Source organism: Toxotes jaculatrix, chromosome 7 (assembly GCF_017976425.1).
Source record: "Toxotes jaculatrix isolate fToxJac2 chromosome 7, fToxJac2.pri, whole genome shotgun sequence".
In the NCBI taxonomy this organism is placed as follows: domain Eukaryota; kingdom Metazoa; phylum Chordata; class Actinopteri; family Toxotidae; genus Toxotes; species Toxotes jaculatrix.
The window spans coordinates 1,177,395-1,190,643 of NC_054400.1; positions in this window are offsets into that span (position 1 = coordinate 1,177,395).

Below are 13,249 nucleotides of genomic sequence, written 5' to 3' on the forward strand. Positions count from 1 at the left end.
CTGGAGAAAGGGTTAATCAGCTCTCGCTCTCTTTCTCTTTTTCTATTTTTCATCTCTCGTTTCTCTCCCTCTGTCGCAGTCTCTTTTCTTCCTCAGTTTGTTTCCTCAGTCTCATTTGAAGTGTCATTCCCTCTTTCTGTTCATTTTCCTTTTCTTTCTTTCTATTTTTCTTTCCAATTTTTCTCTTTCATCGTTATTTTAAAACGTTTCAGTCCTCTCACCGTCGAACAGCTGCAACATTCAGGAATTTCACTCGGGAGCTGCTGAGATTTGACTTTTAAAGTGAAACTACCAAAGTTTAAAGTGAGCACGTTTCTACAAAACCCACACGTGAGGATGATTTGGCAGATTTTGGTTCCTGATGGTCTGAACACAGGCCGACAGACCGTTCACAGACAGAGTGGATCGGAGTCAGACTCCAATTTCAAATCCATATCAAGCACGTTGGATATCTTTTCCTCGAAAATGATAGAATAAATGATTGAAAATGAAGGATCCGAAATTAAAGAGGAAAAGAAGAAGGACAGAATCAGATGGAAAAGAAAAACAAGAGGAGGAAAGAGAAAGAAAAACAACATGGAAAAAATTTAGAGAAACAAATGATCATAAAGACAAATGATGAGGGGATGAAGAGGAGGAAAAGACTGTAAAAGAGGGATGGAGGGATAAAATAAAAGAGGAAAGGAGAGGGATGAAAAAGAGACTGAGAGGAAGAAGATGACGTGAGGAGAGAAACAGAAAAAAGATTAAAAGCAATAGACTGAAAAGAGAGGAAGGGATGGAAGGAAGGAAAGGATGGAGGGTAGAATGATAGAAACACACACACTCGTCCCCCTGCTATCCATCCATCTCAGCTGTGGAAATAAGGGCCTCCTCGTTGTCAGCTTGTTATTTTTTCCCTCCTCCTCCCTCGCTCCCCCTGTCTCTGTTCATCCCTGACTCTCTCGCCCTCCGTCCTGTCGTCCGCCGGCGTTCTGTCATGTGTGAAGGTATCGATTTGCCAGCGTTTTAACCATCAAACTGCAGCTTCGCTTTTTAAACAATATCTGACGGACGGAGGGGGGAGAGAGGGGGGAGGGAGGGGGAAGATGAAAGAGGAAAGGAGGAGGGGAGGACATGAGGAGAGAAAAGAGAAAGAAGGGAGGACCAGCAGAGAGGGGAGTCAAAGAGGAAGAAACTGGGAGGAAGACGAGAGGAAAGAGTGAATAAAAGGATGAAAGATGGAAGATAAAGGAAGAGATAAACACAAAAGAAAGAAAAAAGAAGACTGAGAGGAAGGAAAAGATGGGAAGAGGGGAGGATAAAAACTAAAGGTGGAGGACAGGAAAAAAGAGAGAGAAGGACTAAAGGGAGCTGGAAAGAAAACATGAAGGTGAGGAGGGGAAGAAGAGATGAAATAAAGTGAGAAGGAGAGAGAGGGAGAAAAGGATGGAAGAAGAAGAAGGTAAAGAAAACGATCAGACAGAGAGAGGAAGACTAAAAGAGGGTGAGAGGAAAACTGAAGAAGACAGAGGAGGAAGGGCGTGAGAACAGAGGAAAGGAAAGAAGCTTCATCAGACGGGTTTTACCTCGATGGACCGACAGAGTCGTCAGAGCAGAAAATAGAGAAAGAAGAGAGAGAGAAGAACAAAAGAGGAGGATGAAAGAGGAGAAAACTGTTTAAAAAAGAGAGAATTAGAGGAGACAGAGAGACAGACCGAAGAAAAGGCAACAAACAGAGGGATTAAGAGAGAAGGAAAGAAGGAAAAGCACTGAAAGAGGAAAAGATAGTGAGGGAGAGACAAAGATGAAGGGAGACAAAAATTAGAAAGATGGAGGGATTAAGAGAAAGTCAAAACAAATTCACTTAAAAAGAGTGGAAGATACTGAGATTAAAGGGGGAAGAGAGGAAAGAGGAAGGAAAGAGGGAGGAAAGATGAGAAGAGAAAACAACTAAAACAGAAAAGTCGGTGAAGAGATGAAGGAATTGAAAAATAAAAGATTAAAAACAGGATTAAAAAAGGAAAAATGAGAAGGCTGTGACGGAAAAGCAGAAAAAGAGAGATGGTGATTGAAAGACAAGAATCTGGTTATTGTAACAGATGAAAAGAGAGCGAGGGAGTGATAGAAAGACGAGTGTTAGTTCTCTTTATGGATTGCTGTTTGCTCAACCAAAGTTTGGCAGCATTGATCAGTGTGTGTTTAACAGTCATGGCAATAAAGAAGAGTACATTAAAGTGTGTGTGTGTGTGTGTGTGTGTGTGTGTGTGTGTGTGTGTGTGTGTGTGTGTGTGTGTGTGTGTGTGTGTGTGTGTGTGTGTGTGTGTGTGTGTGATCTTCAGACCTCCTGCTGTGAGTAAAGATCACAGACACACTTGTGTCCGCGGGGTGTTAAGGCCATTCAGTGGAGCATCTCGTTCTACTGGTGTGTGAAAACAATAAGAGAGATGGAGGAGGACAAAAATCCATCCATCCCACTGTGTGTGTGTGTGTGTGTGTGTGTATGTGTGTGTGTGTGTGTGTGTGTGTGAGAGAGAGAGAGAGAGAGAGAGCTCCATCATCTTAAAAAATCCTTCCTCTGTCTCTGTAGGTGGTTTCAGTTTTAACAAGCGAACGACGACATGAAGAGTTCATTCAAAAAAAAAATCTAAAAATCCATCCATCCATTCCCTGTGGCTCAGATCAACACTCCAATATTAAAATTAAATGATTAATAACTTTATTTATACAGCTTTTCAAAACAAACGTACAAAGTGCTTCACTCGAGTTTCAACAGGATCACAAAGAACACATTTAAAATTAAACAAAGTTGAGTGATAGAGATGACAAACAATACAACAAGAAATACAACAAACAAGAAATACAACTCTAGTAAAAAAAAATAGAAGATTAAAATATTAAAGGATAATTTCCATTTATTAAAACTTGAGCTTTATGTTTGCAGTTTCTTAGTAAAAATATTTTTTCTTGCTAAATTTGTTGACAGCTGAGATCTGAGAAAACTGAAAAGACGTCAAACCAGTAACAACAGTTTACAGTCAGATTGTTTACAGTCTGATTGTTGACGGTCTGATTGTTTACAGTCTGATTGTTTACAGTCTGATTGTTGACAGTTTGATTGTTTACAGTCTGGTTGTTTACAGTCTGATTGTTGATAGTTTGATTGTTTACAGTGTGATTGTTTACAGTCTGATTGTTTACAGTCTGATTGTTTACAGTCTGGTTGTTGACAGTCTGATTGTTTACAGTGTGATTGTTTACAGTCTGATTGTTTACAGTCTGATTGTTTACAGTCTGATTGTTTACAGTCTGGTTGTTGACAGTCTGATTGTTGACAGTCTGGTTGTTGACAGTCTGATTGTTTACAGTCTGGTTGTTGACAGTCTGATTGTTTACAGTCTGATTGTTGACAGTCGTGGAGGTTTTTAAACCTTGTCAACATGAGTCGCATCGTGAAGGCAACACATCGTACAGTGTCAGTGTCACACTGGACCTGTGGGTGATCTGACGGCACCACAGTTCAATACACTATCAATAACTCTTTTCCATTACAGGAAGTTAACGACCCACAGCCTGAACCTGTGAGAACCTGTCGGGTCTCAGACTCGCTCTGAGTTTGAAGCCAATTCAACGTTCAAGTACGAGAAGAAAGAGAAAAGTTTCTGAAAATGTGTTTACTTCCATTACCTACATGTTTTTGTCATAAAAAAGATATTGCTTTACCACCATGTTTCTCAGGGTCAGTTCACGCTGTAGTAACTCCACAGTCTGTGTGAGACCTGAGGCTAATTTTTATGCTTCAGTTCAAAGTTTTTGTAACTTCACTGATCGTGTGTTGAGCTCTGCTCTGCTCTGTCGTAGCTGAATGCGTCCGGAGCGACAGTGATGGAGGAATATGGAGATTAAATGACCAAAGATGACGGAGAAAAGAGAGCAAGAAAAAGAGGGAGAGAGTTATTTGTGAGTTATTTGCATGAACACAACAGTAACTACACACACACGTACAACCAGATGTCAGAGTTTAAACGGTTTGTCCATTGATTTCCTCTCACCTCCCTCCTCCTCCTCCTCCTCCTCCCCTCCAACATTCCTCTTTATATATTTTTCTTGTTTTGCATAATGTTATCGATCGGCTGCAGCATCACACGGTGCGGCCGATCAGCTGTTCACTGACAGAAAAATGAGCTTTCAGCAGGAGGAGGAGACGCACAGAGTCTGCTTCAGTCGCTTTACTTCTTCTCTCTGTTGATGTGGGAGGTTGAAAACTTTCAGCCGAGCACTGGACAGACAGACGCACCGTCTCTCATCACTCTCTCATCACTCTCTCATCAGTCTGTAGCGCTGTGTTGAGTTACCATGATTTAAACAGCTGTAGGTGAGAGTTTACTGAGCATCAGGAAAAAGTTGCATCTCTGGTTCAAACAAACTTTCATTCAGATTTGGCAACAACTTTAAATAAATCTCAGGCTTCGAGTGTAGAGAGCATCTCTCTCTCTCTCTCTCTCTCTCTCTCTCTCTCTCTCTCTCTCTCTCTCACTCTCTCTCACTCTCTCTCACTCACTCACTCTCTCTCTCTCCCTCTCTCTCTCTCTCTCTCTCTCTCTCTCTCTCTCTCTCTCTCTCTCTCTGAGCTTCAGAAACCAGCTCATGGAGCCACAGGCCTGGTTATGGCCTCTTCGGTCCTCTCAGCCCACATCAGCCGTGTCATGGAGCGATACTTCGTTCTCTCAGAATAAATCAGGAGATGCTTCCTGCTCTGTTGATTCTGATCATTGTTTTCCAGCGTGAGTCTGACGGTGTTACAGGATTCAACAGAAAGCAACGTGTGCATGGTTCTTTTTTTTTTTCAGCTCATCATACACTGTTGGTGTGTGTTTCCCTGTTTTCTTGATCATTTATTATTTTCTTTATGTGCTTGCAGTAAAACGAGGAGGCCAGTGCTGAAACTGGGATCCAGTATCGATCACTGCAGTTGAAGCTGTGGATGTAGTCCACATGTTCCCACGTAGGAGAGGTGAGTGTGATTTTAATGGCTGTCAGTGGAGATTTCACTTCACCGAGCTTAAAACGATGAAGTTAGTCTCGTATGCAACATTTGCAGAAACATGTTTAAAAATAAAAACTCAACTGTTTCATGAGATGAGCCGGACGTTTAAAAAAACGCTGCTGCTGTGAAGTTCACCTCGACAGCAGCTCAGTCGTCAGGAAGGAAACAGCAGTGAAGTGTTTGTGTTCTCTGCTGAGGCTGTTTACAGCTCGCAGGGTTAACCAGGGCTGAAAACATCTAATATGGATCTTTTTTCCACTTTTACCGTCTTTTTTTTCTCCTCGTCCTCCTCTGGTTTCTCAGCCCTCCTCTCGTTCCTCATGTCTCCCTCCCTCCCTCGCTCCTCCCTCTGCTCCGGCCTTCACTGCTAATTAGTTTCAGAGGGAGAGGAGAGAGCGAGAGGAGGGTGAGGAGGAGGAAAGAGGAGGGTGAGGAGGAGAAAAAGGACAGATGAGGAGGAGCGAGAAAATAAAGAGAGCAGGGCAAAGGAAAGAGAAAAGGGAAAGTTAAGGAAGAACGAGTCTTATTGTTAACTACAGCGACCACTGACACTGTGACCATCACTGCCTCAGTCCGTGTGTAACCATCTCACTGAAATCATGTAAAACTCAAAGTATTTTTGCAAATTAGTTTTGAAGGAAACACTTTTGTTTTTTGTTTCTGTCGACACGTCCGATCCTGAAACACGACATTCACACGACGGCTTCCACTACAAAATGGAAACAGATCATTTCAAGGCCTCGGCTGTTGTAGAGCAGGATGTAGAAGGACGGCAGCCAACACACTGAGACACAACCGAAACTTACACAGCTGCTGTAACCGTAACAACGGTCGTAGTATGAATAAAACCCGTGGGTGGCAGTGTCGGTCTCTCTGTCCACCACGTTGGTCCCGACTGAAACATCAGGACACTGCGGAGACTAAGGATGAATTCTGTTGACTCTGGTTGATCCTCTGACTTTTCCTCTATCGCCACCATGAGCTTGACCTTTGTGGCTTTTAGTGAAATGTCTCAGCAGCTGTTGGATGGACAGCCATGAGATTTGGTTCAGGATGGAATGTAACCCAGTCACTGATCCTCTGACTTTCCACCCAGCGCCGTCCTCAGGTCAGAAGTTTTACTTTGTCCAACGCTTTGTTTCTTCTACACTTTGCTTTTCTTCACAATGAGCATCAAAGAGCTGCTCACGTGGCTGAATGACTCTCAGTCCTGTTTTTTTAAAGGACCATTTTGAAACTCATAAGCAAGTAAGTTGATGAATGGAGGATCATTTTTCACAGGCACAACCATTATCTCAATACAATAAAAGTAAAAAAAATCAGGAAAAACAAAAGCAAATAAGTGCTTAAAAAAAATAATGTGTGACACAGGAAGCTCTCTCCTGTCCTCTCCTCTCAGTTAGGACTCTAATTGGACGATGAGAGGTGTCTGAGAGGTCCACTGAGGGTGTTTGGTGTGAGTGTGTGTGTGTGTGTGTCAGCATTTCGATTTTCTCGCAGCATCCCTCTCTCTTTTCTCTCTCTCGGTGTGAGGAGGAGGAGGTGTCACCGCGGTTACGGTTGCCGGCGGTGACAGGACAGCAGCTGCTCTCTCTCTTCCTCTCCCCCTTTTTCTCTCTCTGTCTCTCTCCCTCCTCATCGGCCCAGATGAACAAAACTCAGGGGAAATCATCACTATGTTTACTTCAGCCCCCCTCCCACGCCACCCGCTATCTCTGTCCCATAACCCCCTGCTGCCCCAGCCCCCTCCAACCCTCCACATATCTCTCTTTTCTGCCCCATGATGGTGGTTGTTAGATAGACAGACAGCAACACCCCCCCACCACCACCCTTCCACTCTCTCTTGTAAATTTGTGACCTCCGCTAGCATCCAAAGAAAAGAAGAAGGGAGAAGTGGAGGGGAAAAATGGCCAGCAATTGGCGGTGATGTGAGAAGGAGGGAGGAGGGGGGAGTAAAGGCCAGACAATTGGTGGTGAGGGATGCAAGAGAGAGGGATGAAGGGGGGAGAAAGAGGCCTTGAGAGGCCGATCAATGCGATGTTCACCTGCCGTCCACCTTCCCAATTTAAAGAGAAGGAGCGCTAACGATTTCCCCGGCCGGCTCCTCCCAACTGATGGAGCCCAAGAGGAGAGGAGGCGCAGAGAAAGTAGAAAAATTAGGCTTCAGCACAGCAATGCATATAGATGGGAGCAAGGCTGTCAGAAAATTAGCTTTTAATGGTGGAATGCATGAAGTTAAGATGGAAAATGGCTTTTAATATGCGTGGGTGTGAGAAGAGGAGGAGGACGATGAGGCTTTTAATGCAGGAACGCATAACGATGGGAGAAAAATCACTGGACACTTAGGTGTTAATGATAAAATGCAAACAGAGGGGTGTTTATGTATGTAAGAAAGAAAGAGTAGAAAATAAGCTTTTAGTTTAGCATTGAATATAAATGGGACTGAGACTGCTGGATGAATGAAATGAAATGAATGCACAGAATTCATCACAGAGAAATAAGCATTAATTATAAAATCACAAATACTGTAATTAACTCAAATGGAAGATTCAGTGTTTACTAACAAAGACAGCTGGGACACGAGTCTCTAACAGGAAACGTTGGCGTTTCTTTGATGCAGGAAAAAAAAACTGTAACTAAGCATCTCTGAAATTAGCCTTTAATCCTGATATGTTCATTATTCTTATTTAAAACAAAACTTCAGTTTGAATCCATAAATGTTCATGTGAAGATACTACTGCTGTATTCAGCTGTATTGCTGTAATACATCTTCTGGCCACTGGTGGCAGCACTGAGTGGTTTTCTGCTGTTCAGCGAACAAATAAGAAATCCTTAATAACATCCTGGGGATTCTAGTGTATGTTTTTAATTTCATCCATCCAGCTGGGACCATTACTGACAGCTCCAATTGTGGGAACACTGACCGATGGTGCGATGAGGGTTGTTTATAACTGACCTCTTTTCCCCACATTGCAAAGAGAAAGAAAGAAATTTCACAGACTAATTCGAGAAGAGTCTCCAACGTAAAACCGGCTCACAGATTGTTCCACGCTTCTGTAAACTGCTTTTATTTTACATGTAGATAAGAGACAATAAAGCTCTTAATAATCTGACAGCATTCACTTTATTCAAAGCTCTATTTCTTCTTTGCTTCTTCCTGTCGATCTTTCTACGATCAATTAAAAAACTCAAAATTTAAAAACGTTTCCGACAGTTTTTGTACACCTGTTTGCCAGTCATACATGAGTAGCTTCTGTGACCATGATCTAAGTACAGCATAATGTCTGGTGGTCTTGGTCCATGCACAGTATGTCAATATACAATTCAGTAGAGCAGTGGTCTGTTAGTCTGGGTCTGCACTGTTCTACAGTGCTAACTGTCAATATATGTGTGAAGAATGTCAGCAGACTAATTCCTGGGCATTTATCGGAGCTGGTGGCCTCAGTGATTCTGAATTTGAATTGACTGTGTGTCATTGTCATAATATCAAAGCTACAATAAGACACACTGATATATCTGACCGCCCCTCCTCCTCCTCCTCCTCCTCGCTCTGCCTTTGACACATGTGACTATTCATGTTCCCGCTGTCCTGCCCCAACCTGTCAGCCCTGTCAGTGCGATTATTCCTCACTCTAATTGCAGCCAGAGAAGAGGAGGAAGGACGAGGTGAAGGAAAAGAAGAAGAAGAAGAAGAAGGTGGTAATTGTTGTAGAGGAGGGTGACTCTCCCCTCCATTACCATCAAGTCAATGTAGCCAATGTGGTGACAATGGCGAGGAAAGCGGTTTGACACATGGTGCGAGTGTTTTTAACGTGGTGGTGGAATTGGACGGGAGGAGTAGGATCTTTAGGAGCTGTTTCATGTTCACAGCCAGGTTTATACTATCAGCCCCTGGAAGTCGCCCAGTTTCACCAGTGCAAAGGTGCAGCAGGTGCAGCAGGTGAAAGGAGTTGGGTTTTGAATGACACAGAAATATTTCACACATAATTTTCATGGGTGTAAATTTTCTGCGGCAAAATCCACTGGATGGTCAAAACACCCTGGTGTCCTTTGGTGCGGTCCATGTCGTGAATGGATGGTCATAAATGACAAAGTTAGATTAGCATGATAAAACGTTTTGACCATCTTCTTTGTCATTACCAACTTTGTACAAAGATATTTTGGTCTTTCAGACGCTGCTTAAAATGAAAGAAATATTGCTAAGATAGCTCAGGTGAGTGGAGTCACTTTGATAAACTTTGATTTTGGACCTGCTGCTTTGAAAGGACCTGGTGTCAGCTTCGTAAAAACAAACAAAAAACTATTAATGCAGTTTTGAAATGAAAATTTAAAAATGCATTTCACTTTATTGATCAGCAGTCAGACCTCGAACATTTGGCTCATGAGAACTGTGACTGGAGTTACCTCAGATCTGCTCTGGCAAATTTCTTCAAGTTCTCTGTAAAGTTACAGCAACACTTTTTAGAAAAGAGAACATTTTGGCTTCAAAGGGCTGAGAGCTCTGTGGTCAGACTACAGCAGGTTGTTTTACTGATTTTCAACCTTACAGAAAACCTCCTGTGGTCATTTCCCACTGGCCATGTTTGGTTCAGACATTCATGATCCCCAGAGGATGAATCCCACCGACTCTGGTGATCCTCTGACGTTTTGTGCATCAGTTTGTCCAGTATTCTGGTTGATGGCCTGTTGTCACATTAACACAACATCGGAATAATAGAATAAGAGGAACTCCATGTTGTTGTCTTATCATCAAATGACTGATTGAAACAAAAGAAGTTCCCATCAGCCTCAGTTGTACTTTGTATTAACTACTAATTAGCTAATGTTAGCATGCTAACACACCATTGGTGAGCATGGTAAACGTTATATCTACAAAACACCAGCATAGCAGCAGTTAGCATTGTGACTGTGAGCATGTTAGCATGGCTGTAGACCCTCTCCTTTAATATCAGTCTGCATGCAGGCTTGCAGTTGTGTAGTGGTTGTGTAGTGGTTGTGTAGTCGCTGCGTTGTGGTTAGTTCGGTTTGTGGTTGTGTGTTGGTTGTGTGCAGGTTAGCTGTTAGTTCTCAGGGCAGCTCTCGCTGTTTGATGATGTGTTTGCTGCTGACCTTTAAACAACTCTGTCCCATCATCCTCTGCTTCTCTTACAAAGGCCCGCAGGGAGTGAGAGTGCACGCACACACACACACACACACAGACACACACACACACACACACACACACACACTCAGGAAGAGAAAAGATAGACAATCTTGCAAACACACACCCATGCATGTAAATAGGTTTCTGCTGGCTTGGGAATACACACAGTATACATGTAGGAACATGCACACACACACACTGCAAACACACACACACTGCAAACACACACTCATATGAACACACACACACACACTCACAGAGGCATCACTGTCTGAGGTTTGGTGGTAATGAGGCCTGTCATCCTTCCACGCCGCCTCTCTCCCTCCCTCTTTCTCTTTCTTTCCTTCTTTCTTTTTTCATTGATCCACTAACAGATCCCCAATATAACAACTAGCAGTCGCTGTGGGAGCCTCCCCTCTTTCCTCCCCTCTTTCCTCCCCCTCCTCCTCCTCCTCCTCGACACGCATCCCTCTGGACCATTTAAAAACCTACCACCACTTTCTCTCTCTCCCCTCTGTCTCTTTCTTTTTGTGTCTCTCTATCGCTTTCCATTTCTCTCCTTCGTCCTCCTAAACCCTCTCTGCCCTCCGTCTCCTGCTCTCCGCTGGTTCGTCGGGTTCAGACAGTCTTGTTATATGGGCTGACAAACAGAGAGGGGTTTCTCTGCTGTGGGCTGAGGAGGGGTGGGTGTTTAAGGTGCTGCTTTGTCCGTCCGTCTGTCCATCTCACCTGGTGGTCCTCTGGAAAAATGAAACAACAACAGCCAGAAAATCTAGACTCAGCTGAGATGTTTCAGAGCGGAGAGGATCAGAAAATGACATTTCTCAGAGTTTGTGCTGCTGTTTACATTTTTTATACTGACTCGGTGCAGTCTGCAGTTTTTCTCTTTGTGCTTTTTAATGAAGATGTAATTTGGGTTTGTCCATGATTTAACTGGTGGAGTCTGCAGCTCACTTCACTTTATGGACCTTTAAAAGAAAAGTCACCTTGCAGCAGGCATTGGAAACACAGTGATTAAATACATGAATATATAAAAATATAAATATATAAATATAACACAAAAACAACTTTAAGTAAAAGCAAACCAAAAGCTGGCGGAAGGAGACAAACATTTGAAATGAATAATGAAATACAATGATTTTTTATTTTTATTTTTCCACAGTATTTTTGTTCTGGCCGTTTAAAGGAGAAAAAAACAGTAATGATTCAAACTTTTTACACAGACTGTTTCAGTTTCTATCCATTGTTGTGAAAATGTTAATGTACTTCTACATCATTTGGAACTGGGTTGTTTTGCCTTTAATAATTATATCTGTGGCTTTGTCAACCTTGTGTTTTGACATTAAAAGTCTGTGTGGATCCGAGTCCTGATCAGTTTCTCTCTGGTTTCCTGTTTCTCTCTCCAGCACATTAAATGCCCAAAGAATCATTTTTAAAAAATCTTAGGTTTAAAATGTTAAAAATGATCCAATTTAAAGATTCATAATCAGGGCAAAATATAACCAGATAGCACGTTCCATTTCTTCCGTTTCAGGATCCAGGAGTGTTTCAAGGAAAATAAGATAAGATGGAAAATACAAGAGAAAAGAGGAAGATGGACCAAGAGACAGCCTCTCTGATGATTTAAAAATTAAAAAAAAAAAACAGACCAGAGACTCTTCCAGAGCCTGGTCACATGAGCTGCTGGTGGCTGTTGTGAAAATCGGGATTATTTTGTTAATTTGTGGGGATCTGACTTTTCAGAGGAGCCAGCGTGTCGAGCGGGCGACTGTGATATATTTCACTGTTTTCTGTCGACTTCCTGTCTTCCTCCAGAGATTTCTTCTCTGCTCTGACCTTTGTGTTCAGAGATGTTTTCCTCCCTTGTGTGTGTGTGTAAAGGTGTGTGTGTGTGTGTAAAGGTTTGTATCTGTTCATCTGTTTGTATCTGTGTGTGAGAGTGTGTGTGTGTGCGTGTGTTGTAGAACAGGGGAAAACAAATCACCCGCTGTAGTTCTCATTAGCAGCAGTTTTGTGTCAGTGCTGAGAGATCAGCTGTCAGCTCTTGGCCTTCCTCTGCAGCTTCACCTTTTACCAACGATAATTACACCGTTTAACGCCAGCGCTTCTCAAACAGCGGCTGCAGGCCCGCAACTGGTTCAACTGGGACGCAACAAACGGCCTCTGACTGTGATTTACTGTGTAAATCTGTTGTATGAATGTCCGTTGTGTGACTCCGGTAACAGTAAAATACTTCCTGGTTTCCTGCCGCTGCTTTAATGCAGGGGCTGCCTGTGTTTGACTGACAGCAGGTGGAGGGGCGTGTCTGTGTTTGACTGACAGCAGGTGGAGGGGACGTGTCTGTTGAACCTCGTTAAACTTTTGCTGCGGCGTAACGTGATGTCATCCGGCAGAGGCTCTGCTCTGGCCAATCGCATACGTGTAAGTGCGCATGCGAGCCTGCGCCTCCACCTGGACACGGTGTTTCTGGGTCACCTGAGTTTAAAATTAAACGACACGCCCACACCGGAAGCAGCGGCTTTATTCAAACAGGAGAAATGTTTGCGTGAGCGCGGCCTCACGGCAGCGACCGGGACCATGTAACGAACTACGGGTAAGTTCTGAAGAGTTAGAACCAAAGCAGCATCGAACCGGACAGGTAGATATTTACCTGTCTGACCTGCTAACTGCCGTTAGCAGCGCAGCGCACGTTTTCCCGGTGAATGTTTGTTTCGTCGTCGGTTCAGCAGGGTGAGCTTCAGCAGGATGTGTGACCTTGTTTCCTGTACTGGCACTAAACGTCTGCTTTACCGATCATATGGAGAATAAAAGATGTGTTTATCTGTAACATCCTGTGATGAACATCTGTGGCTTCCGTTATTTACATCCTCCGTTTGATGTGACGCGCAGTGTTTACCTGTACTGGTGACGTGAACTGAACAGGTGAACAGGACAGGTTAACGTGATATGTGCTGTCTTAACCTCTGAACGCTGCATTACACTGGCACACAATGGAAAACCAGACAGACCAGACTGAGGCAGGTCACAGACAGCACACAGTTTATTGTAAAAATACACCTGTCGATGCTCTTCTTCTTCTT